Source organism: Tamandua tetradactyla, chromosome 9, assembly GCF_023851605.1.
Source record: "Tamandua tetradactyla isolate mTamTet1 chromosome 9, mTamTet1.pri, whole genome shotgun sequence".
Classification (NCBI taxonomy): Eukaryota; Metazoa; Chordata; class Mammalia; order Pilosa; family Myrmecophagidae; genus Tamandua; species Tamandua tetradactyla.
In genome coordinates this window covers 45541060-45565691 of record NC_135335.1, presented here as the reverse complement: position 1 = coordinate 45565691, position 24632 = coordinate 45541060, and the positions used below count along the sequence as shown (strand labels likewise).

The window sequence follows — 24632 nt, the reverse complement described above, 5'->3', positions numbered from 1 at the left end:
TGGACACTTTTGTGCATTAAAGAACTTTGTCAAGAATGCAGAAAGGCAGCCTACTCAATGGGAGAAAATATTCAGAAACTATATATCCTGTAAGGGTTTAATATCCAGAATACATAAAGAAATCCTACAACAGCAAAAAGACTGAATTTAAAAATGGGCAAAAGATATGGATAGCTACTTTTCCAAAGAGGAAATACCAATGGCTAAAAAGGATATGAAAACATGCTCAACTTCACTAGCTGTCAAGAAAATGCTTATCAATATCACATTGAAATACCATTTCACACATACTGGAATGGCCATTAGCACAAAAACAGAAAATTATGAATGCCTGTCAGGATTTGGAGAAATAGGTACACTTACTCAGTATTGGTGGGAACGCAGAAGGGGGCAGCTGCTCTGGAAGACAGTTTGGCGGTTCCTCAGGAAGCTAAGTATAGAATTACCCTATGATTTAGCAATTCCATTTCTAAGTATATACTTGGAAGAACTGAAAGCAGGGACACGAACACACATTTGCACACTGATCTTAAAAACGGCATTATTCACTATTGCCAATAGGTGGAAACAGCCCAAATGTCCATCAACTGATGACTGGATAAACAAACTGTGGTGTATTATGCAGTAGTAAAAAGGAATGAAGTTATGAAACATGCAACAATGTGGATGACTTTTGATGACATTATGTTGAGTTAAATAAACCAGAAAGAAAAGGACAAATAACTAACTATAATGAACAAACTGTAAATTAAATCTGAGGGCAGATTATCACGAAATACAAAGACAGTAGAGATTGGGAAATTTAAGTTTAAGGAGTAAAGAATATTTAATTAGGTTGATTGTAAAGGTTTGGAAATGGATAGCATAATATTGTGATGGTAGCACAATACTATAACTGTAATTAACAAAGGTGAGTGTGAGTACGGTTAAAAGAGGAAGACTAGGGTTACGTATGTCACCAAAAGAAAAGCTAGAGAAAATGTGAATACACAGGTAAGAGTTCTGGGGTGAGGTGGCATTTCTCTGCTCTCAGTTTCTATTCTGTGATGTGCAATGAGAGGATCTACCTATTACTTAAGCTTATGTTGATCCTGAGACCCCATGAGGTGACTATGAGTCGCAAGTTAATTAACTGACAGAATTTGTCATGTTGCTTATTCTCTCTGCCTAAGATTTCTCATCCATCAATGTGAATAATTATTACTATCTCCTACATAGTATTTTGTGAGAAATAATGAGTTAGTACATTCTAAGTATATAGAATTCTGTCTGATGTACATTAACGTTTGAAGTAAGTTTCATTATGACCTCATAACACTCCCATACATTCAAAAGAAGGGTTAACACACCTTTGGGAAATTTTTATCAAATTAGAAAAATGTATGCAGGTTGATAAAAACCATAAGGAAGAACTGAACTAGCAATCCAACAGACCTACCTATACAAGTACCTTCAATCACCTAGGATATGAGATTGCTAACAATTTTCTTAATACATACCATCTTTTGAAATCTTAATGTATTATTAGAACAGCAACATCTATACAAGTTGGTTTTCACTGATTGCAAATAAAATAACGTAAGTAAAAGCTTTTATCTGGCACCCGCGGGCGAAGTGCCCTCTACCACCCCCACTCCACCAGCCCCGCTCCACCACTCCCGCCTCCAACCCGACCCCGCACCAACCCCAGCCACCGCGCAGGGCTGCGTGGGTTCACGCGAACCCCGGCGGCTGCCGACGCGCCTCTGGAAGGGCCGCAGCGCCGCAGGCCGGGACAGTGACCCGCTACCGCAAGCCGAGTGCCACCACGGCGGACTCACAAGAGCTATGGTCGCCGTCGCAATCTTAAATGCATTGGTATCCCCGTGTGCACCCCAGGCAGGGGCTCCCCTCGCGGCCTCACGTGATCTGGGTGCTGCTGAAAGCGCCCGGCTGCACGGAGCTATCGCGAGAACAGGCCTTTCCTCCAGTGGAGTGGGAGGGGGAAGGAGCGCGCTTCCGGTGCCGTCTGCCTGTTACCAGTGAAGTTGGAACAATCACAGGACCCTTTCTGGACTGAAGGACCTTATTCAGCCTCAGAAACCCATCTCCCTAACTCTCAAGATGAGAAAAGTGATGAAAGGACCGTCCTATTTCATCGATTTTAAGGTGCATATTCTTTGTGATGTTTCTAAAAATGAATGGTGTGCTGAACTGGCAGCATTTTCTTTTTCCTGGTGACTCAGGAAACAGTTGTGCATCTTAAAACTGATGGCATCGTAGATTCGATGAAGCACGGTAGGTAGAACTTCAATCCAATTGATGGGGCGTATGAAACCAATCCACTGTGAAGGGTCTGCAGGCAGAGTCTCCTTAGTTCCGTGGTTTTAAAAAAAGCCGCTCTGGGCAATTTCCATGTGGTAGACCCAGTCCCAAGCTTGGAATTCAGTTTTCTGACCCGGGAAAAACCAACTCTGTAAGCTCAGGCACCCGAGATTGTTGGCCCAGTAAACCTCAAAAAAGCAAGTTCGCCAGTTAGGCAAGTCTGTTCTCAACCCTGACAAAATGTAGAATATAATAAAGAAAATCTCTTGCTGAATATGGCATATTTACCTCTTCTTCCTCCTGAGTCCCTTTTAATATGATAGGAAAGGGGTTTTATAAAGACAAAAGCCCATGCAAAAAGTGGGAATCTAGTGGAGCTGGAGGTAGGTGGACGGTGGTCGTTGCTTTAGAAGCCTGGGACTTGAAGGCCAGTGGCTGAGGCATCCCGCATGAGAATGCGGCTGGAAAAGGAAGAGACCCCAAACCTATCTGCCTACCTGTGCAGCAGTGACTGGGAAGTGAGCTCCAGAAGAGATGCTCAGAAGCCAAGATGACTCAAGTCAGAGCTCTGTTCAAAGGCGCCTAGGAAAGAGGTCTCTCTGCAACAGCTCCCAGATCACAGGAAAGACTGATTGTTAGGGGTGACCCAGCCAGATCCAGGCGTCATAGCTCAGCAGCCCCAGGTACTCAGAGCATCTCACGTATCATACTACTGAAAATCCTAGGGTCTTGCAGACACCTGAGTGGAGGGAAATAACAAAGGAAGAGAGACTCAGAAGTACCAGAGATGATTCTTATACGTATCTTTTGGGCTTATATATTAAGGGTTTTTCTGGGGTATTTCCCTAGTGATAGAATAGCTGGGTAGTGAATACTGCATGGTTCAAACATCATAATTTGATACCAGATTGTTTTTTCCAAAATGATATAACCACTTCAAACAGCAGTGTATAATACTTCATGCTGCTCTACATACCTTTTAATTTTAAACTTGCATTTCTCTGGTTCTCAGTAAATTTGAGCACATTTTGGTATGTTTATGGGCCCTTCATGCTTTTTCAAGTCTTTTTCCTGTATTGTCTTTTTTGAAATGAGTTGTAATTTCTCATATCATCTAGATATTGATCCTTTGTCAGTATCATAAATATCTTATCCCAGTTTATGACTTGCTTTTCACTTTCTTTACAGTGTCTTTTAGTGAAAAGGAGTTACCAATATTAATATACTAAACTTTATGAAATTCCTGTTTCATAAAGGAATGAAACATGCTTGTCTAATTTCCAGCAATCTTATTAAACTCTCTTTTTCTAAAAATTTTTCTGTAGATTCTTTGGAGTTTTTAGATATTAATTTAATCTCTGCAGGATGGTAATCTCTCATCAACTCAATGTTTTAGCTAGGACCTCTAGTAAGGATTGTTTGTAAATAGTAATAATGAGGATTGTGCTTTTTAAGAGAATCATTCTAGTGTGGCTATAGATGTTTTTTCCAAGTCTGTTAAAAAAGACTCCCTTTTATTCCTGGTTTGTGAAGAGGTTTTCTTTTAAAGTTTTTTTTTTTCTTTTTTCTTTTAAAAAACTATCCTAAATTTGTAGCAAATTTGAAATTATAGTACGAAGAGCTTTTTTCTCTTAAGCATTTTAGAGTAAGCAGCTCATCTGTTGTATCCTCACTCCTAAATAGTTTATATTTCCTGTAAACAAGGATATTCTCCTACGTAACCAAAATAGAACCATCAAAATCAGGAAATTAATATAAAAAGAATATCTAGTCCTCAAACCTTCAGATTCCACTCATTAGCTCAATAATATGTATGCCAACAGGAACCAGTTCAGAATCAGGTTTTGTTGCTGGTCATCACTCTTTTGTCTCCTTCAATCTGGAAGCACTTACTTGGTCTTTCCTTGACATTCAAAACCTTGACATTTTTGAAGATCACAGTTCATTTATTTTGTAGAATGTCCTTATGTTTGTGAATCTTTTAATTGCTTCCTCTCAGATGGAATGTGATTTCTGTTTGTTCCTTTATTGATTGTCCCTTTGGTCACTCCATTTAAAGTGGTGTCTGTTAGGGTCTCCATGGTGGAGTTACCCTTTTTTTTTGTAATTGATAATTATTTTATGGGGAGATATATTGTGACTATGTCAATATCCTGTACGCATCAAATATTCTGTCTCTCATCTGTCTGTCTATCTAATGTGTATGGATGCATGTCTTTTATTTCATTTTATTTCACAATAATGCACTATTCTCATTGTTTATTTTGGCACTTAAGCTGTTCTGAATTACTTCAGGCTGGATTCTATGTCCTTTTAACATGTCTTCATCATGCTTTGAGCATTTAAAAAGAAATTAATAAATACTAACTTTCTTCAAATGCTTTTCTGCCTCTGAATAAATGATCTTGTGGTTTTTCTCCCTTCAGTCTTTTACTGTGGAGAATTACATTAATTAATTGATTTTTTAACAGTAAGAGAAGTTTTTCTGGGCCAACACAATTTTTATACAGTGCTTGATGCAATTAGGTATTATTTTGTTAGGAATTTGCATCTCTCTTCATGAATGGTACAGTAATTATTCTTTCTTCTACTTGACTCATTATCAGATCAGATTAATTCTTGCCTTATAGCTTTAATTGTAGAGTGTTCATATTTTTTCCGTTCTGTGGCAGATTTTATGTAAGATTAGGACTATTCCCTGAAAGTTTGGTAGAATATCAAAGGTGCATGTACTTTATACTAGTATAGATGACATATCCAAATTTGAGTGAGTATTGTTTTCTAAGAAAAGAGGTTTATACTAATTTGACAATTACTCCAAGGGTGTGTATTTTATTTTTAGTTATGGCCTCTTAATTTTTTTTTAACTTTTTTTATTGTGTAATATAACATATATTGCCTCTTAATTTTGGAGCAATACTCTCTATATTAATGTAAGGTACATTTTTACATTTTCTCTGGATATAAGGGTGGTTTTCATTTTCCAACCAAATGCTCTAGTAAAGCATTGTTTTTTCTTTTTAAGCTATGTCTATGCAATGGTTATAGGAAATAACATGTTATTTTTGTTTTGTTTAATTTTTCTTTTGTAGGTTATCCAAGAATGTTTTGGTTATTTGGAACTGTCATTCTCAAATATTTATAAATCTTTGGCATTGTGGATGATGTGAGTGCATTTTTTTTACTTATTCTTCAATGACTTTATAAAAAATCAAATAAGCTAATAATAAACTTTTTGAGTTATCAAGGTGCTACTGTTTAAACCAAATTCCAGGATGAAGTCTGACCACTTATTAATTTATCTATTTACTATAAACTAAAGTAAATATGACTATGAAAGTCTCTATTCCCCAAATTGATTTTCTTGACACATTCTCTTATTTTATTGATTTTCCTATATCACAAAGATTTCAAAATTATAAAGCAAAAAAATTTTAGATATTAGAGCACACATTTTAAGTGTGTACAGCCATTTTTATCTGGGTTATTTATAATCCATGTTTGTAATAGATAAAGATACTTTATTCAAAGCCTCTTAAACTGTAAATCATTGTATAGACCTGCTCTCTCTTTTTTTTTTTCCACATTTCTGGTCAGTTCCTGTAAAAGTTTTATTTATAAGGTTTTATATACAATAGGGTTTAAAAAGGGCTTCAGTATTTTCTAATTTAATCCATGTTGGTCTTATTCAGAGAAGACTCCTCATTCCCACTTGGAAGTTGAGTAGAGGAGATAATAAAGTGAGAGGAATTCTGGTTTGTAATTTTAAGGACTTTTCCTACCCATGATGGTTTTCCTAGTTCATTTTATTTTTTAGTGAACACATCCTAAGTCAGGAGGCTCTCAAAGGAAATAATAAAAACAGCAACATAACAACCAGCATGAAAAATGTAAAATATACAACATTTCTTTCCTGTATTCAATTTTATTGGCTCTCTTTCTTCCTGCTGTAATAGATTAAAGCTGGGTTTTTTAAACTGGTTTCTGTGAAATCCTAGGACTTTCAAGGGTTCCTTGTGGGGCCCATCTACTCTTCTCAAGCACCGCCCCCCACTAGACTGTCTTTCCTCCAGAGTGCCTTCCCTTCAATCTCATACATACTGAACATTGACATAGTTTCTTATGAATAGCAGCTTCTCTTCAATCTCATCCTATTGGACATTTGCATAGGTTTTCTTGTGAAAAAGAGAATTGTTTTGCTTAATAAAGATTAAAAATGCCTGGGCTATTATATAGGTTTTCTAAACCCTGTACAGACATTTTTTAAGAGTATAAAACTATTGTCTCAAATGCATTTATTTTTTCATCCATTCACTTTGTACTCCATACTCTGTGGCTGGCAGTGTAATGCATGCTGGACGTACAAAACTGAGCAAGGTATGGTCTAGTGGGAAATGGGAACAATTCCTAGCAATTACAGTACAATATAATGGATGCTGTGATAAAACTAAAGTACAAGTGCTGCAGGAATCCACAGGGAAGGCTTATGAAGGTAATGGTTAAGATGAGAGTTTAAAAGGGGATTGACTCAGCCAAGATATAAGGGAGCAGGGAAAAAAGTGAAAGAGCCCATGTCCCATGTTTATAAAATCTGCCTCCTCACTGGAGGAGGATAAGCCAGTTAAGGAATGGATTCAGATCAAATTGACTGTTTCGGTTTGCTAAAACTGCTTGAGTGCAATGTATCAGAAATGGGTTGGCTTTTTCAATGGGGATTTATTTGGTTGAAGATTTACAGTTCTACTTCATTTTCTATTTGAAAATGTCCAAATTAAGGCAGTAAGAGGCAGATAACCTTCTCTGAGGAAAGGCTGCTGGCATCTGGGATTCTGCAACATGGGAAGGCACATGGTGATGTCTGCTGTTTCTCTTCTGGGCTCTGATTTCAAAATGGCTCCCACCCACCAAATATCTCTGGGCATTTCTCTCTGCTTCTCTGAGTTCTCTGAGTTTCATCTGCCTTTGATCTTCTCATAGAGCACTCCAGCAAGGGAATTAAGATCCACCCCAAGTGGGCTGGGTCACATCTCCATGGAAACAACCCAATCAAAAGATCCCACCCAACAATAGGTCTGCCTGCTTAAGAATGGATGAAAAGAGCATAGTCTTTTCTGGGGAACATATATAACAGATTCAGACCAGCCCACTGACCATTGTCATTTCTATCACAGCCTTAAGTCATACTGGGGCCATAAAAAGTACTGCAGAGGGTGGGCAATGGTGGCTCAGTGGCAGAGTTCTCCCCTGCTGTTCCAGAGACCTGGGTTTGCTTCCCCGGTGCCTGCTCATGTTAAAAAAAAAAAATACTGCAGACTCTGTTACTTCCAAATTAGGAATAACTTAGTTGTAAGTTTAACACTTCAAGAATTCTGTAATACTGATCAAGGATGTATGTTAAGGCCTCCCAGTTCATGAGAAGTATTTTCCATATAGCCTTTTCTATTAAGACAATTTCTCAGTATGTTTCTACTTTCCCTCCCTATACCTATCAATACTCTTTTTGGTAGCAGCCTAATGAACTGGAAGCTATGGATAAAGTCTTTCCAATTTACGAATTGTATCTAACTCTATTAGCAGTGAATTCTGGGGACTTAAACAAACCTTCATTCTGAAAACACCTTGCTTTTCAGCAGAATATAGGGTTTAAAATCACAAGCGCTTGTGTCAACCAGGTCTAGGTTCAAGTTGTAAATGCCATTTTTTACATGATTTTCAGCCAATTTACCTACATAAAAAGCACTTGCACAGAGTGGCATGGGGTTAATAATAAATCTTGGCTGCTGTGCCATTATTGCTATTTATTGTCAAGAGAGGATATTGAACTTGTCAAATGTGTTTTCTGTATCTATTGGTTTTTCTTCCTTAGTTTGTTAATAGAGAGTATTGCATTAATTTATTTTCAGATACTAAATCAACCTTGCATTCCTAGGATAAATACCAGTCAGTCATGTTTTCTCATCCTTTTAAAGACTTTTTGTGTACTTGTCTTCATGAGGGATATGGTTTTGTAATTTTTTTTTCTTGTGCTGTTTTCTCCTGGCTTTGTTGTCAGTATACTGCTGGCTTCAAAGAATGATTGGGAAGTGTTCCCTCTGAAATATTTACATAGGATTGGTATTATTTCTTCTTTAAAATTTTGGTAAAATTCACCAATAAAGTTATCTGGCCTTGGCCTTTTCTGAGAATGTGCTGGTTTGAAAGGATGTATGTCCCCTAGAAAAGCTGTGTTTTAATCTAAGTCTCATTTCATAAAGGCAGAATAATCCCTATTCAATACTGTATGTTTGAAACTGTAATCAGATCGTCTCCCTGGAGATGTGATTTAATCAAGAGTGGTTATTAAGCTGGATTAGGTGACATGTCTCCACCCATTTGGGTGGGTCTTGAGAAATTTCTGGAGTCCTATAAAAGAGGAAACATTTTGGAGAATGAGAGATTCAGAGAGAGCAGAGCAGAACGATATAGCCACGAGAAGCAGAGTCCACTAGCCAGCGACCTTTGGAGATGAAGAAGGAAAATGCCTCCCGGGGAGCTTCGTGAAACAGGAAGCCAGGAAAAGAAACTAGCAGATGACGCTGTGTTTGCCATGTGCCCTTCCAGATGAGAGAGGAACCCTGAACGTATTCACCGTGTGCCTTTCCTGATGAGAGAGAAACTCTGACTGTGTTCACCATGTGCCCTACCACTTGAGAGAGAAACCCTGAACTTTATCAGCCTTCTTGAACCAAGGTATCTTTCCCTGGATGCCTTAAATTGAACATTTCTATAGACTTATTTTAATTGGGACATTTTCTCAGCCTTGGAACTGTAAACTAGCAACTTATTAATTTCCCCTTTTTAAAAGTCGTTCATTCCGTTTCTAGTATATTGCATTCCAACAGCTAGCAAACTAGAACAGAGAATATTTTAAATTGCTAATTCAACACCTTTACTTGTTTGTCTTTCTTCTTGAGATATTTTTAACAATTTATATCATTCCACGTTCTCAAATATTTTAAAATGTATTGGGAACATTTCATGGGTTAGCATTAGTCTGTCTTGATAGTGTTCCATGTGTGTTAAAAAAAAAAGCACTCAGTGCTTTCTACTGAGAGGAGTATTCTATAAATGTCAATTAATCATGTTGCCTGATGGTGTTTTTCCTGTCTTCTATATCCCTGCTGAATTTCTGTGTAGTTGTTAACAGTTATTAGGAGTAAGATATTAAAACCTCAACAATTGGGGGGTGTGAGGATAGTTCACTGGTAGAATTCTTGCCTGCCATGTGAGAGACCCAGGTTCAATTCCTAGCCCATCCACTTATCAAACAAACAAACAAACAGCTCAACAAATGGTGCTGCAATAATGGGATACTCACATGGAAAAAGAATGAAATATGGCCCCACCATACAGCATACAAAAAAAAAAAACCTCAGCAATTGTTGAGTTCATTTGTGTTATCTCAGTGTTGTCATCTATTGCTTCTCTCCTCGCATTCATGTTGAAATTTTCTGAGTTCTTGGTATAACAAGTAATTTTCGTGATATCCTGGGTACTGGGTATTATATTATGTGACCCTAGGTTCTATTGATACTTCTAGAGCCTTGTTCCTGGCTATTCTAAAGCAGGAATCACTTTTTCCTTTTCACTCAAGCTCCTCTTATCTTCTCAAAGGCCCAACCCTGCCACATGGTGTTGAGGGCCTTGCTTTATTTATTCTCTTGGTCACAAACTGTGGGATTTCCATTCAGCACTTATCCTTCTCCTCTAGTTAAAGCACCCAAGAAGGGCCAGAGTTTAGAACACTACATGTAGGGAGGGAGGCTGCACCCAGCTTAAGACTTTTCCATCCATGATTGGAGTTGTGCATCAGTATCTCCAAGATTCTCTGCCCTCGATGCTCACTTTTTGATGCAAGGTATGGTTCTGGTGACAGTTCTTATCTTCCAGGGCTCAGATATTTCTTTTAATGTTTTTTCAAGCCTTACCTCCCTATTCCATACCCCCATGCCATGCCCTTTTAATCTGTATTCTAGATTCTTATTTTGGTCTGGCTTATTTCACTCAACATGATGTCTTTAAGGTTCATCCTTGTCACAATTTTCAGAATATCACACCTTTCTTTAGCAGCGTAATATTCCAGTGGGTGTATATACCACATTTTCAATTAATTAATTGAGGTTTAATTTACATACAGTAAATTTCACTCTTTCTTGGTGTATGATCTGAGCTTAACAAATGCCAACAGTCATGAAACCACCACTACAATCAAGATATTAAAATTTAATCAACTCCAAAATTGTTCTTCAATATCATTGCCTGTGGTGATTCTTAGAGTTTAGGCTGTCTCATAAAATTAGTTCTAAAGTATTCCCTCTTTGTTTATTTCTCTGAAATGGATGGGGGTGAATGTCATTTTTTTCCCCTTAAATGTTTCATAGATTTGAGTATAGAAATCATTTGGGGCTGCTGTTTTCCTTATGAAAATTTTAATTATGAATTTAATTTCTTCATTGGGCAATTCAGATTATTGATTTCTTATTGTGTCAGTTTTGGTAATCTGTGTATTTTAAGGAAATTTTCCATTCTGTCTACATGGTTTCATTTAGTTGCATGAAATTCTTCATAATATCCATTTACTTTCCTTTTAATGACTTTAGATCTAGTTATGTTCCCCTCTTTCATTGTCAATATTGTTACTGTGTTTCCTGTCTCTAGATGGAACCTGCAATAACCAATAGTTGTTGGGGCTGAAGAGCAACAGAAGCACAGGGTACAGTAAAAAGTGGGGTCACTGAACCTGACAGCATCACCCCTTTTGAGTTGCTATATCAGATCTCATAGAGGGGATGCTCCTTTATTGGTAAATTCTCAAAAGGGGGATGGAGTCTAAAAGGAAACCTTAACTTGGAATCTCAATCCCCATGCCACCCTCAAAGAGGTCAGTGTATGGAAGGTCTCCCAGCCCTACTGTCATACTGGGAACATGACCTGAGCCCTACTGTCATACTGGGAACATGACCTGAGCCCTACTGTCATGCTGGGAACATGACCTGAATTCCCTAATTCACTAGGGGCAATGAACTCTACCTACTAGTTTGGGTACCTTTGGAGAAAATGGCCAAATAATCCAAGTTTAGGAGCTCTGCGGTGGAGCAACAGGACTCATGGTCCCCTATGTTCAAGTCAGAAACACTGATAGGCATCATTGTGGGGTCCCAGGGAGTGCTCAGAAAGGCACTGGAATGATCAATAATTTAGGATGGAAATTTATGGCAACACTGGAAACAGGCAACACAAAGCAGGGCAAAGTGACACACATGACAAATGCCAGCATGTCAGAGAGCCCTCCAACAGTTTCACCTAGTCTAGAAAACTAGTATGTTAAGTAGAAACAGCTTGAAACCCATCTGAAATCTCCTGGCCATCTTGACTAAGATATTCTGCCGATGATACTGGTTGTATTCTCAGGCTCTTTATGTGGGTAATCAGGTATGGCAAAAGGATAAGTGACATCAGAGATGTATGAAATAAAATTTATTAGTACTTAAAGGTCCTAGAACAGAGAAGAGCAGAATGTCTCACACACTGTAACATTTAAGGAGTGTAGGCTCAACCAAGCAGACAAGGAACAGAAAGTTACAGAAGACCTGGAAATTGGTCTTTAATAGTGCCATATGAGTGGAGTTGTAGTGGGTGGTCAAGCAAGAGTGGGGATTGGGAAGCATATATTTCTGTTCCCAGGGATGCAACCCAAGAAGAATGTAGGGAAGAGAGGAAGAAACTGTTGAAGCCTGCTTAAACAGTGTCAGGGGTGGTGTGGCAGTTTGAAAAGATTATGCACCCTAGAAAAGCCACGTTTTAATCCTGATCCATCTTGTGGAGGCAGCCCTTTCTTTTAATTCCTAGTCAGCACTAGAGGTCAGAAACTTGATTGGATTATCTCCACAGAGATGTGATGTGCCCAATTGTGGATTTTAACCTTTGATTAGAGGGAGATGTGACTCCACCCATTCCAGATGGGTCTTCTTTAGTTTACTGGAATCCTTTAAAAGAGGAAACATTTTGGAAAAAGCCTCAGAAGCATGAGAGCTCTCAGGGCTAGACCTTTGGAGATGAAGAAGGATCTCATCTCCAAAATCATTTGGATATTTCTATAACCTTGCTTTAATTTGGACATTTTCACAACCTTAGAACTGTAACCTTGCAACTTAATAAGTTCCCCCTTTTAAAACCATTCCATTTCTGGTATATTGCATTCTGGCAGTTTGCAAACTACAACAGATTTTGGTACCAGAGAAGTCGGGTGCTGCTGCAATTTACAAATACCAAACATGTTGGATTGGCTTTTTAAATGGATAAGGAGGGAAAATAAAATAAATGGATAAGGGGGAAATTTTAGAGGAGTGTAAAGAGCTTGATAGAGAAGGCCTAAAATGCTTCGAAGAGACTGTAGAGATGTGAACCCTAAAGATTCCTCTGATGAGGCTCTAGACAGAAATGAGGCATATGTTATTGCAAACTGGAAGGAAAGTGATCCTTTTTTTAAAATGGCAGATAATCTGGCAAAATTAACTAGTGGCACTGGATGGAAGGCAGATTTTAAAAGCATGAACTAGGATATTTAGCAGAAGAGATTTCCAAATTAAATGTGTAAAGTGCAACCTGGTTTTTCCTTGTAGTTATAATGAAATGCAACAAGCAAGAAATAAGCTTAGAATGGAACTCTTGGATACAAAGAAACAAGAAGTTGATGTACTGGAACATTCTGGGTTTCCAGGAAAGGAGACCCCAGAGAATAGTGCCCCACTTGAGGATTTAACCAAATGTGGAACCAGTCAGCCATTTCAGAAAAAGCCAGGATTGGAGATGGAGTTATTCAGGAAGGATTTGTGGAAACTCCTTCCGTCTGATGGGCATGATCCTTGCCTGCTACATAGAAAGTCAACAAGAGTGTTGTGAGGTTTGTATAAATGAAATCACTGCAAGTCTGGAGTAAACATGTCAAAAAAGGGATAAAGTGAGGGTAAAATGTCTTCAGAGGCAGAACCATGGAGACTAAACTCTGAAGTCAAGAAACCTTGGGCCAGAAGAGTAGACCCACCCAAGTACTTGGAAAGGGTGAGTTTGCCCTGAAGGGAAAGGGTGGGCCTTCCACCTCATTGCAGTGGAAGAGTCATGGAGCCTCATGCCTTGGAGAGGGTGGTGCACATTCCTTGGGGATTGGGGAGAGCCTGGCTGCCACCACATGGAGGGGTTGACATTGTGTCTCAGAGATGGCAGAAAGCCCATGTGTGGCCCTGATGCTTGGAGAGGGTGGAGCACAGAAAATGTTGGTCTCCCCAGTGTCCCCCACGGTTGCATTTAGAGAGAAGTGGGCCACTATATAAGCCCTTGGAAAGGGTGGGACTGCTTGGAAAAGGTGGGACCCTGAAGATAGATTCTCAGACTTTGAAATCTAATGGAGTTTGCCCTGAAGGTTTGTGAGACTGCTTAGGTCCAGTGACCCCTGTGCTCCTTCCAATTTCTCCCTGTCGAAATGGGAATATGTATCCTATGACTGTTCCTCCTGTGTATGTTGGCAGTAGATAACTTGTTCTGAGTTTTATAGGTCCAGAGCCAGAGGAGAATTTTGCCTTAGGACAAACCATGTCTGTAACTGACTTTGATGAGATTTTGTATTGTTTCTGACTTTGTTTTGCATTTATATTGTTTCCGAAATGGTTTAAAGTTTCTGATATTGTGATGATGTGAATGTATTTTGTACATGGAAAAAACATTTCCCCCAGGGAGCTGGAGAGCCAATCGAGGCCAACTGTTCCATCGTTACAACCCACCAACAATTGAGGAAGGAGTTGGGACAGTGTAATTGGATATACAGAAGTTTCCATTTCCAGGGTGAAAGAGCATAGACCTATTAAGTCCCTATATCCACGGCGAGAAGTACCTATTGGACCAGGGGAAATTGGTTATGTAAAGGCCCCAATGACTTGGAGAGAAGTAAGGAACTGTAAGAACGAGATAAAATCATTAATCCAGCAGGGCTAGCCAAACAACTGGAACAATTTTTAGGGCTCAGCTTATATACCTGGTCTGAACTTATGTACATCCTGACTATCCTCTTTACAGAAGAAGAAAGGGGAATGGTGAGGAGAATGAGTATGAAATAATGGAAGAGGCAGCACCCACTCAGACAAGGGGCAATGGCAGCAGAACAAAAATTCCCTAGTGTAGATCCCAATTGGAGTAATAATGATTAGAAAGACAGGGCACAAATGAGGGATCTTAAAGACCTCATTATACAAGGGATATAAAATTGGCTGTACTCAAATCTCAGAACTTAAATAAGGCCTTTGAGGTGGCTCAAGTACAAGACAGACACCCACTGCTTACCTGCAAAGGTTAAGGGACCAGCTGAGGAAATACTCAGAAATGGACCCTGATCATCCTGTGGCCCAAGGAATGCTAAAGTCCAGGTATGTGAATGGGTCTTGGGCCTGACATTCAGGAAAAGATCCTGAAAATAGATGGGTAGATGGATAAACCACTGCAGGAGTTATTGAAAGAGTCTCAGAAAGTGTTTGTGAGAAGGGAAGAGGAAATGCAGAAGCAATAAGCTTAAGTAATGATGAGCATGGTTGACCACATGGTCAAGAAGAGATTAGAGATAAAGCATGGAGGAGACAGGAAGAGGCGAGATAGAGAAGTAGTCTGGGCCAAGGGTGATAAAGAACTGAGGAGGGCACAGGACTCCACAGGGTGTTAACGCTGTGGGCAATCTGGTCATTTCAAAAGGAAGTGCCCAAGTTTAAAGAAAAAAGGTCAAGTGATACCCCTGATGAATTTTGAGGATTAGGGGAACAAGAGGCTTCTCATCTCAAGAGCCCACTAGAAGCCTTTGGTAAATCTGAAGGTGGTCCCATATCAGGAAGAAATTACATTTTTGGTAGACACCATGACAGCTCAGTCTTCTGTGAATCACATCCCAAAGGGGATCAAAGTCTCCAGTAGCTCCTTCACAGTTTTGGGGGTAAAAGGGGAAGGGTTTAAAGTCCCCATTTTCAAATTTACTAACATCTGTTGGGATGATAACCAAATTGTAAGCCCCCTGCTGTATATTGCAGAAGCTGGGTTTAACTTGTTGGGAAGAGACCTGATAGTACCCATGGGACTGGACCTGAAGCTAAAGAGCAGCATGATAGAAGTTGCATTAGCCTTGCTTACTGAAGGAGATGAGAAAAACATCCAATAAAAAGTATGGGTGAGAGAGATAAACAGGGTGGGGCTGCAGGTTCCCCCTATCAAAATTAAAATGTAAAGGAAGGGGAGGTGGCTTGTCAAAAACAGTATCTCATCCCATTGAAGGGGAGACAGGGACTTTAGCCCATCATTGAAGGTCTCCCTTGAGATGGGCTCTTGGAAACTTGTATGTCCCCTTTTGTACTCCCATTCTACCCATCCAGAAAGCAGATGGCAGTTGGAGGATGTTACAAGACCTGAGAGCCATCAACCAAATTGTTCATGTTAGAGAACCTGTGGTCCCTAACCCTTATACTCTCCTTAGTAGGATTCCCTACCATCATAAATGGTTTAATGTAGTAGATCTGAAAGATGTCTTTTGGACCTGCCGTCTTGATCTAGAGAGTAGAGCCTTGTTCACCTTTGGAGGGGAAAATCCCTTTACTGGGAGGAGGCAGCAATATAGGTGAATAGTCCTACCCCAGAGCTTCACAGAATCCCCCATCTCTTTGGGAAGGAACTAGAGAAAGTGTTAGAAAGATTTTCAATCCCATCTGATTGAATATGTAAGTGATCTATTAATATTGGATAAAGAAAGATAGGTAGCTGCCCAGGCTACAAAGGACCTGTTGAACTTCCTAGGTGACTGGAGGCTGAGGGTATCAAAAAGTAAACTACAGTTTGTAGAAAAGGAAGTTAAATACCTAGGCCATCTCATAACTGAAGGAAGAAGGAAAATAAATCCAGAAAGAATTCAGGCCATAATTGGATTACCTGTCCCCCAGACAAAGGAAACTAAGGACATTCTTAAGATTAGTATAGTCTTGTAGATGTGGATAGATTCTTATGCCCCTCAGACTAAAGGACCATACTACAAACTGCTAGAGGAAGAGCCTAGCAAATTAGAATGGAGGGAAGGGAAAGTAAGGGCCTTGGAAGGGTTTATGTGGGCACAGGTACAGGCTCCTGTTTTGGCTCTCCCCTCCCTCAAAAAGCCTTCCCATCTATTTATCACAGTGGATAAAGGAGCAGCCTTAGGGGTACTAACCCAAACCTGAGGAGGCCAAAGGAGACCTGTAGCTTTCCTTTCTAACATCTTGAACCCTATCTCCAAAAGATAGCCTGAGTGTGTTCAGGCTGTTGCAGTAACTGCTCTCCTAGGTGAAGAAAGTAGGAAACTGACCTTTGGAGGGGCATTAGTAGTTAGCACTACTTAAGAATCAAGTCATGGCTATCTTATCCCAAAGGGCAGGGAGCTGGCTGGCTGATTTCCGAATCTTGAAATATGAAGCAATCTTAGTGGAATAGGATGACTTGGTCTTAACCACAGACAATAGATTAAACCTGGCCTCCTTTCTTTGGAAAGGCCCTGACCAAGCAGAAGCTCTGGAACATGACTGTTTGGACTTAATTGAGTATCAAACCCAAGTTCGGCCCGATATAGGGGATCTCCCCTTACATTCAGGGGAAAAGTTGTTCATAGATGGGTCCTCTAGGGTCCTAGAGGGAAAAAAAGCACAATGGTTATGCAATTGTAGATGGGCTGACTTGCAATGTAAGAGAGGCTAGTCGATTGCCCAATGATTGGTCAGCTCAAACTTGTGAATTGTGTGTTAAACCAAGCCCTCAAATTATTAGAAGGAAAAGATGGTACCATCTACACTAACTCTAAGTATGCCTTTGGGGTGGTCCACACGTTTGGAAAATTTGGATTAATTAACAGCAAGAGAAAGGAATTGGTCCATGGGCAGTTAATTAAACAAGTACTAATCAATCTACTCTAACAAAAGGAAATATCGGTGGTACATGTAAATGGGCACCAAAAAGGCCTTGAAGCAAAGGGCAACAGGTTGGCAGATGGAAAGGCTAAGGAGGCTTCCCTTTGTCCCCTGTCAAGGTTAATGGTCTTAATACCCTCCATTTCCAAAGAATTTGAGGCCCCTATATTCTCTGAACAGAAAGTAAAGGAGTTGGAACAATTGGGAATAAGTCCAGACGACCAGGGGAAATAGGTCCTCCCAGATGGCAGACTGATGTTGAACAAACAAATAATGAGGGAAATATCAGCAGTCTTACATCAGGGAAGCCACTGGGGAGTACAGGCCATGTATGATTTAGTTCTTAAACATTTTGGGTGTGTGAGTCTCTACACCATGGCCAAACAAATATGTGCACAATGCGTAATTTGCCAAAAGGTTAATAAAAAAGTTCTAAGGAGACAGGTACAAGCGGGAAGGGAACCAAGCCTCAGGCCATCTCAGAGCAATCAAGTTGATTACACCGAGATGCCTCCAGTATTCTGGTTCTTGTAAACCAGGGTGGGTGGAGACGTATCCTCTAGCCTTGGCTACAGGGTCCAGAATTTCCAAGATTATCTTTGAATAAATTGTTCCCCACTATGTAGTAGAAAATATCAATTCTGATGATGGTAGCCACTTTATCTCCTGTGTGCTGCAGGATATCATGCAAAGCTTAAGTTTTGCATGGGATTTTCAAACATCCTGGCATCTACCATCCTGAGGAAGGATGGAAAGAATGAATCAGACCTTAAAACTAGTCTTAGAAACCAAGTTATCTTGGACTGTGTCTACCCATATCTCTGCTAAGAATTAGAACCATCCCTAGAACAGAATTAGGAATTTCTCCCTATCAAATGCTCTTTGGCTTGCCTTTTCCTAGGAGAATTGAAGATCTCCCTTCCTTAGATTCAAAGGATCTCTTCCTTAAGAATTAAGTACTGGCTTTGTCCTCTACTCTATCACCTCTCAACCATCGTGGTTTGCTGGCCCAGATTCCCCCTCTTGAATTTGCTGTCCATCAACACCAATCTGACAGTTGGGTCCTCATCAAATTGTGGAAGGAGTCTAAACTCCAAGCAGCCTGGGAAGGATCTTTTCAAGTTCTGTTGACAACTGAGACAGCTGTCCAGATGACAAAGAAAGGCTGGGCTCACTACACCCAAGTGAAAGGACCAGTACCTGAGCTGAATGATAAGTACCCACCAACGTAGTCCAATTCCTGGGAAAAAATTCCAAATACATACCCTGTGAAAATTACATTGAAGAGACAATGGTTGGGAGCACACAGGGGTTTTGGGTTTAGGATTTAGATTCTGTACCTTAATCTAATATAGTGAATACTGATCTTGGTCAGAAGAGTCTTACCCAAGGAAAACAGGTGAGGAATTTAAAGCTCAATTTAAAAATGAAAATATTTATATTAGCTATAGTGTTCCAAATTCAGGGCACAATGCACCCCATTGGATTGGTGATGAATGTAACCAAAGGTTTAGAGTCCCAACCTGTACATTTTGATGCTTACCAAGTAATAGACTGTGAAGGCTTACCAAATCAATGGCAATTGAGTAAAGCAGACAAATATTTATACCCAGATCTAGCAGGATGGGATTCCCAAGACCCCCCCTTGGCATGGGCCTTGCCACTGTTTGGCTCTTGTGTGGTAGAATACCCATTTCCAGGGCTGGCCTGCAGCTGGAAGGTGGGGCTCACAGATATGGTGAGAACTGCAGGCCAAAATAACCATAGGAACTGCCCCACCAAATTGTCAGAATCTCCAGTACAATCCAGTACTGATAACAATTAAGAGGGCAGACAAAATCAATATCACCACTCAAGGTGGGTGTTCTAGTTTGCTAGCTGCCAGAATGCAATATACCAGAAATGGAATGGCTTTTTAAAAGGGGAATTTAATGACTTGCTAGTTTACAGTTCTAAGGCTGAGAAAATGTCCCAATTAAAACAAGTCTTTAGAATGTCCAATTAAAGGCATCCAGGGAAAGATACCTTGGTTCAAGAAGGCCAGTGAAGTTCAGGGTTTCTCTCTCAAGTGGAAGGGCACATGGTGAACACAGTCAGAGTTTTTCTCTCATCTGGAAGGGCACATGGCGAACACGGTGTCATCTGCTAGCTTCTGGCTTCCTGTTTTATGAAGCACCCTGGGAGGCATTTTCCTTCTTCGTCTCCAAAGGTCACTGGCTCATGGACTCTCTGCTTTGTGGAGCTACAGCATTCTCTGCTCTCTCCAAATCTCCAATCTCTATAATGTTTTCTATTTTATAGGACTTCAGAAACTAATCAAGACCCACCCAAATGGGTGGAGACATGTCATCACCTAATCCAGTTTAACAACCACTCTCAATTACATCACATCTCCAGGGAGATGATCTAATTACAGTTTCAAACATACAATGCTGAATAGGGATTAGAAGAAATGGCTGCCTTTACAAAATGGGATTAGGACTAAAACATGGCTTTTCTAGGGGACACACATCCTTTCAAACCAGCACAGTGGGAAATCCCATTGGGGTTCAAATAAGTACACACCCCTGATAGAACATATGGGATGGAGTAGGCATTACTGGAAAAGACCCTGTAGGAAAGTTCAAGATACAAGTTCTTTCCCCAACACCAACAACGCCCCCTCCATTTAGCTCTTCAGTAGCACCAGAGTAGAGCCAGCTGGAAGTTAGGCCCCCAATTCAAATGATCCCATAGTTGTCAAGGTAGTCAAAGCTGGAGATTTGAAACAGACCATGGAGACAGAGATAGGATATGGAGATACAAATGCCTGTATAGAGTGGATTAAATGTGCAATCCAGAATCTAAACAAAAGCAACTGTTAAGCCTGTGCAACAGGCCAAACCACAACTGTTGTCATACCCTTTCTGATGCTATGGAGAAACATGAAGAGGAGTTCAAATGCATGGTGCTCCTTTTTCAGAATACTACTCATGGAGAAAATTGTAATACATTGTCCTCTCTTTTCCCTCCAGTCAGGAGAAAAGACACCAAGGCCATACTGTTTCCCCACCTCAGTCCAGGAAACCACTCTGCCTGTCTTTCTAGATGGGGAAAAGGGCTCCAAGATCTTGGGACCATGACCTTGTATACCCAAGCTTGGGATGTAACTGAGGATAGTACAGGCTGTTTCTCTAATCTAACCATATCCTAAGCAGACCTTTGGTGGTATTATAGAAATGGCACTCTCCAACAGGGATAACCTAAGAAGTGGAGAAGGACCTGTGATCTGGTTCAATTGGCCATCTCATTTACCCTTCCATTTGAAAAAAGAGGAGGAAGCTCAAATCCAGGGTAAAAGAAAGAAAAGAAGCCCACTAAGCCCACTTGGTTCTGTCAGTGACCGAATCTATTTAGACAACATAGGAGTGCCACAGGAAGTCCCGGATGAGTTTAAAGCCAGAAATCAAATAGCTGTGGGATTTGAGTCATCCCTATTTTGGTGGGTCACGATTAATAAAAATATGGATTAGATTAAATACATATTTTATAATCAGCAGAGATTCATTAGCTATACCAGAGATGCAGTGAAGGGAATCTCAGAACAGCTAGCTGCTACCAGTCAAATGATGTGGGAAAATAGGATAGCCTTAGACTTGAGGCTAGCTGAAAAGGGCGGTGTCTGTGTTATGACCAGAGATAGTTGCTGTACATTCAGCCCCAATAGTACTGCCCCAGATAGAACTATCACCAAAGCTTTGCAAGGTTTAATGGCCTTATCTGAAGAATGAGTAGAAAATTCAGGCATTGATAACCCTCTTACAGGATGGTTAGAAAGCTGGTTTGGGAAATGGAAAGGTGTGGCACTGTTCACGTTAACTTCTTTAATCATTGTCACTGGGGTGCTTGCTGCACTTCAGTGTTCCATTATCCCATGCATCCAAGGTTAACTCAGACTCACTGAGGCTGCTTTAACCAAGCAAATGCCTGTTCAGTACAGGCAAAACAATATGTATTTCCTTAAAGAGAAAGACTCTTATGATGAGGAGTGTGGAAAAGCTCTTATCAAGTTTGAAAAAAAACTAGAATGTGAAAACTTCTAAAAGAGTTTAAAAAAGGGGGGGGGGAGGAAATTTGTAAGAATAAAATTAAGTTTAGGTTTCACACAAGATGGTGCAGAACAAAAGAAATGGAACTAATTTAAACAAAGCACTGAAAGATAGCTCAGACTAGTCTTGCAGGCAATGAAAGGAGAGCGCCTCTGACTTAAGCCTAGAATTGGTGCCAAATCCTTATACAGGTAGAAGCAAGTTTAAATAAATAAAAACCAGGGTCACTGGAATGTATAACATAATCAAAAGTGGGAACTTTTCAGCAGGAGATTTGAACTAGTTAGACTGCTCAGATTGGTTGTAACCTCTGGCTCATCCAATCAACAGAGAAACAGGGAAGGAACCTGCATGCTAGGTTTAGGGAATAAATGCTGCTGCTTTTGGTCACTTGGCACACCAGCCAACCACATTTGGGCTGCGCATCTGTTCTTGCAAGATCATGAATAAATTCTTTTATTCTCCACAACTGGATAAGCTTTACTCTTTCAAGTAAGGCTGTCTCTCTAACAATGTGACACACCCACTTGTGGATGTTAACCTTTGATTAGAGGGAGATGTGGCTCCACCCATTCCAGGTGGGTCTTCGTTAGTTTACTGGAATCCTTTAAAAGAGAAAACATTTTGGAAAAATCTTCAGAGTCATGAGAGCTCATGCAGCCAGAGATCTTTGAAGATGAAGGGAAATGCCCCCGTGGGAGCTTCATGAAACAGGAAACCTGGAGAGAAAGCTAGCACACATCATCATGTTTGCTACGTGCCTTTCCAGTTGAGAGAGAAACCCTGAAGATCATCAGCCTTCTTGAACCAAGGTATCTTTCCCTGGATGCCTTAGATTGGACATTTCTATAGCCTTGCTTTAATTTGGACATTTTCACAGCCTTAGAACTGTAAACTTGCAACTTAATAAGTTCCCCTTTTTAAAAGCTGTTCAATTTCTGGTATATCACATTCTGGCAGCTTGCAAACTAGAACAGGTAGTCACTGAAGGAACTGACAGGGTCTAAGATATTGAGGAACTACAATAGTACAATTGGCTGTAATGCTACACTTGACCTTGGGGATGCTAAGGCAGCATGACAATGTGAAAGGTCATTGTTTTATTTTAATTCACTTCAATATACCTGTATTTGGTATTTGGAAGAAAACATTCAAAATGAACTTCATGAAAAAGTTTCACTTTCATTGTTAACTGTTATTGATAACTGTTACTTCAAGTAATTCTTAAATTGTTCAGAATTCTTTGGGAAGCCTTATAGGAAATAATAAAATCCATTTTAAATGGCACTATACTTGGTAAGTTTTAATTTCTCATCTAGAAAATAAAGTGAGGGATGGCTTCCTTGGATTTCCCATGGTCTCCGTGGCAGGGGTCTGGATTATTTGCCTCACCTGTAGAGCTTTTCTTATGGAAATGACACTACTCAGCATACAGAATATACCCTAATTTATTCCCTTCCTGCAGGATTTTGGGAGTTGACTTTTCTGAAAGACAGGTGAAAAGGAAGATACTGAAGGGAGTGGGTGGGTGTAAGGGAGTTAATGTTGCCTCAAGACACCATGACTACAGCTAGTGTGAGGGCAGAATTCCCTTCTTCAGGGTCAATTATATCTCACATTGCTAGATGGGAGCAGGTGGAAAGGGAGAGGTGGGGACCATGTTTCCCCTGCTTCCAGGTTCAAGTTCACTCTGTTGCAGTGACGGAGCATGGCAGGTGGTTTACCACTTGCATGTGTGTATGTGATCAAATTCCTTTTGCCTGAAATTCTTCCCCAATTCTTTGCATCGTGTATTGCTAGTCCCACAGTAAGTTTTCATTGTTTTCTGTGGATCTTCTTAAGTGTTTAAGCAGACAACTACAGGCAACAGACCCAGAGGCTTTTAGTCTAACTCATCTTAAATTATTGGTGTTCGTCATTTGTGAAAGTTCTCAGATTAGTAGCATTTGGGAAAAATAACCTAGAGCATATACTTAAGGATGAGAATGAAAATGTACAGTATGCATTCTATACATACTGTACATACTACACATTCTATACATAATGTCTACTAACTAGGAAACTGAAAATTAATCCACATTTCATAGCTTATCTGCAGTAGACTAGCATCAAGAGACAAGTAAATGAAAAATGTCCTAGCCCTGAATTTTTCTCACTTTTAGAAAACATTTTATCCTTTAGAGAATTAAATGTAGATAGATCTCAAGATATCCTAAAATGAAAAATTATTCACTGTATATGAGTCTTCATTTTCAGCACTTTTTCTGTTCGCAGACACTGTTTCTTCTCCTTGATGTATTACACTCTGCAAAGAGAGAAATACTAGCAAATATATGATACAGTATATGTTATACTGCCAGAAGGAGCAAAGTGTGGCAACGAGGACATTCTAGGTACAGAGAATCTTGGGTCTCCTTTTGAATACTGTCGGTTATTGCAGCCTCTTCATTTCACTGAGCCTCAGAGTGTTAATTGCAATACTGAGACAGTGATGTGACTATCAGTCATAAAATGCTGACCTTTTTCTAATATATATGCATCATATATTATTATTTGCCTAATGAGTAAGCTATTCTCATTGTAGCCAAGGAGACCTGTTCTGGGATCCCAGCCTGGGAAAGGGGGAAGCATGGGGAACAATACAGATGTCTCATATTTGGTACCTCATCCAAAAACTCTGGCTTGCTCATGATGGATTCAGGCTACTAGCAAATCCCAGTGTTTCTATGCCCACTTCTTGAATATAGCTCCTTTTTCTTGTCCTGTTGATACCCTGGTTAGCAAACTGATTACTCTATTGTTCTGTGTATGCCACCTAGCAGTCAAGGATGAATGAGCCCAGTATCTGCCCAATTTTCCAGAGGATCAGGGATGATCATCTCAATTGATGCTGAAAAAGCATTTGACAAAATTCAACTTCCTTTCCTGATAAAAACACTTCAAAAGACAGGAATCAAAGGTAACTTCCTCAACATGATAAACGGCATATATGAAAACCCCATAGCCAGCATTGTACTCAATGGTGAGAAGCTGAAAGCTTTCCCCATAAGATCAGGAACAAGACAAGGATGCCCTCTGTCACCATTATTATTCATCATTGCACTAGAAGTTCGAGTGAGAGCAATCAGGCAGGAAAAAGAAATAAAAGGGATCCAAATTGGAAAGGAAGAAGTAAAATTTTCATTCTTTGCAGGTGTCATGATACTATACTTGGAAAACCTAAAAAAATCTGCAACAAAATTAC

At 39.9% G+C, this 24632-nt stretch overlaps 1 protein-coding gene and 1 long non-coding RNA gene across 3 annotated transcripts in view; one reads left to right on the top strand and one right to left on the bottom strand.

Annotated features, from left to right (window-relative positions):
* Positions 1-1782, bottom strand: part of LOC143647067 (uncharacterized) — an 89980-nt gene extending 88198 nt beyond the window's left edge. Inside the window, 1 exon segment of the mRNA XM_077116697.1 lies at positions 364-1782. The gene's annotated coding sequence lies outside the window, so the exon portion shown is untranslated.
* Positions 1759-24632, top strand: LOC143647072 (uncharacterized). 2 transcript variants are annotated; one of them, XR_013157817.1, is made up of 4 exons: positions 1759-2277; positions 5397-5470; positions 12966-13246; positions 23663-24632. It is a non-coding gene; the product is annotated as an uncharacterized LOC143647072 (long non-coding RNA). The 2 variants fall into 2 exon arrangements; XR_013157816.1 differs by lacking the exon at positions 23663-24632 and having other exon boundaries at positions 12966-15081.